This window comes from Arachis ipaensis, chromosome B10, assembly GCF_000816755.2.
Source record: "Arachis ipaensis cultivar K30076 chromosome B10, Araip1.1, whole genome shotgun sequence".
NCBI lineage: Eukaryota > Viridiplantae > Streptophyta > Magnoliopsida > Fabales > Fabaceae > Arachis > Arachis ipaensis.
In genome coordinates this window covers 29,603,773-29,606,519 of record NC_029794.2, presented here as the reverse complement: position 1 = coordinate 29,606,519, position 2,747 = coordinate 29,603,773, and the positions used below count along the sequence as shown (strand labels likewise).

The 2,747-nt window shown below is 37.6% G+C and overlaps 1 long non-coding RNA gene across 1 annotated transcript; it reads right to left on the bottom strand.

Annotated features, from left to right (window-relative positions):
• LOC107621577 lies at nt 2,068-2,591 on the bottom strand. The gene is made up of 2 exons (XR_001615852.2): nt 2,351-2,591; nt 2,068-2,276 (listed from the first exon to the last, which is right to left on the bottom strand). It is a non-coding gene; the product is annotated as an uncharacterized LOC107621577 (long non-coding RNA).

Below are 2,747 nucleotides of genomic sequence, written 5' to 3'. Positions count from 1 at the left end.
ATCTTTTTCATTAGTTTCAATGGGACTACTAATACTCCAATTCTATTATTATAAGAAAAAGTCTAAACACTTTTATTAAAATCTAACCAGCATTTAATCAACAACAGAAAAAGAGTATATAATTCTACATTATTAAATGTAGCGGTGGCAAAATGGGTCGAACCCACCAAGTCAAACTGTCAAAACCGCCAAAAAAGACAGGTCGGGACGAGATTTTGAACTCGCTAAATTTTAAAAATCCGCCTAAACCGCACCGCCAAAATCACGAGGCGGGCTACCATCTTTTTTTAAGGGTACTTTTGTAAAGTATAAATAGTTACTTGAATAAAAAATTAGGTTTTCCTTCTCAAAAACACACTCCACAGCCGGCACTAACCCTTCCCTGAGAGACCCAGACCCTTGGCTTCAGCAGCTCAACTCCCTCGTCTGTCCTCGCTCCTCGTTGTTCAGGTGTTCCCTGAGCTCCCTGCGCCTGTGGCCTTGCCTCAGTCTCGCGGTCCTCACTTCAGTCTCGCAGCATCAAGCCATCGTGGTTCGCGACGGCACGCTCCAATTCCTCTTCTTTGCGAGCTGCCTCTCGTCGATCTCCCACGTTGCCGATCCTTGTCTCATCTCGTCAGTCGTCACCAAATCGAAGTCCCGGCGGTGCTGTCTCATCTTGCCTCTACTCTGCCCTTTGCTCCTCTCTCCTCCTTTGCCTCTCGGCGGTTGTGTGTCTCGCGGATTCCCGGCAGCGCTCCTATAAATTTTATGTATATCTTCTACTCTAGTGATTTATTGGGATTTGGATTTCTTGGTCTGGATGGGTGGTAGTGTCCCATGCAGTTTGTTATGTGATCTTTAGGCAATTTTTATATGTTCCTAAATCCTTATGGTTTCTTTTGCAGGGTGTGTGCTAGTTGATATGCATTCTTTGATTTTGAATGGGTACTAGGAAGGTATTTCGGAGGCTCTCATCAGTGCTAAAATAAATACTGCAATGTACATGTTGTGCTGGTTCCAACAGTATATGACTACGAGGGTGGGGTTGATGTTTATGCGTCGTTGTTCAACTATTGGTATCCTCATTTTGGGAGGATATCAATTAACTTTATTATGTTTGAGACCTTAAGACTTATTATTTATCAAGTTATTTTTAAAAGTGTGTTATTTTTATTTTAAGTATGGCTAAACAAATAAGTTAGCCTTTGAAACAAAAGATATTCATGAGAAGCATTATTTACATCTTCATTGAAGTAGGTGCCTTTTAGTTATTGTTGGATGAATTGAGGACGCAACCTTTGCCATTTCATTAAGTGATAACATTAGTTTAGACTTTAGAGGATCTCATCGGGGGTTAATGAGAGAGCCAGAAACAAAACTAGAGTAATGAATATGAATTTTTTGTCCTTTTTTATTATCAAAGCTCCGGAGATCTCTCCATTCTACAATCACTCGCTTTGAGTATAATAATGGGAACATGCAAATTAAATTCTAATTCTACCCTCACAAAAAGTAGAGTAGTTCCTTGGAGAAAGTTCTAATTCAGACGAACAGGAACTCCTAAAATTCATAAACTAGACTACAATTCTTTTCTTGTGAAACATTTGGGTATTTAAACTTTGTATTAACCCTAAAATAAAAAATTAAAACAACGTAATTTAGATGTTGCTATAAGTTACAACTTATATTTAAAATCTTGCATTTTCAATCTATCCAGTCTCTATGGTATCATATCTTCACAACTAGAGCACAAGCAATCATGAAAAGAATGGTTTCACAGTTCATTCCAGCTTCAACCACTACCCCAGTCACCTTAATGCTAAAGAACAAACCCCATAACACTCAAATTTACTGTTTGCGGGCTCAGGGGTAAGTTGATTTGCAAAATTGGTATTTGGACAATTATACACTAATTATTCTTAATAAAAATCTAAAACTAATAATAGCTATGATTACACTTAAAAACAATTAATCAATATAAACAGTTAAAAGAAAAACTAGATCGGTAAACGACACCAGATACATAAAGCGCTAAACCCTAGTGTATAATCAATAATCCAAACCGCATAAAAAGACACACATTTTAGAAATTAACAAGCATACTTGAGCTAAAATAAGATCCATAAAATCCATAACATTAAGAAAAATAAAACGAGTTAAGTACTAGAACACGATGTTTCTGGGAACAAAGAAAAAAACATTGAGAAAGGAAACAAAACTAGTCTCGATTACTTGGATCTCTGTCTCATCTTTCTGCGCTTCCTCTTGAGTCTCCTCATACGCTTCTTCTTCCACTGCACAAACACACCACAAATCAGAACGGAAATTTGAAAATACAAGAAAGAATGATTTAAGAAGGAGGTTCTACCTTGGCCCTCATGGTGGTTAAAAACTGAACCTCAGATACCGAACACGATCTGGCGGCGGCGGTGTTCCGATTAGAGAGCGCAGGCTGCGACTGGGAAATAATGCAAGATAGGGTTCAGGAATTTATAGGGAAGACGAAACCCTAACTGGTGGATGGCCCATTGGGCATTGGGCTCTTTTTTACACCTCAATCCAACACTCAACAAATATCCAACCTATTTTTTTCTTTTTATAAAAAATTTAATTTTAAATCTGTGTTTTGAATGACCATTCACGCCGTCAATAAAAATAGTAGTTATTTTTTACAATGATTAGATACACATGTAAACTTATTTTACACACTCAGTACATCAAAATTAAATTCATAACTACGGGTAGCAAACGGGCCTAAACCCGTC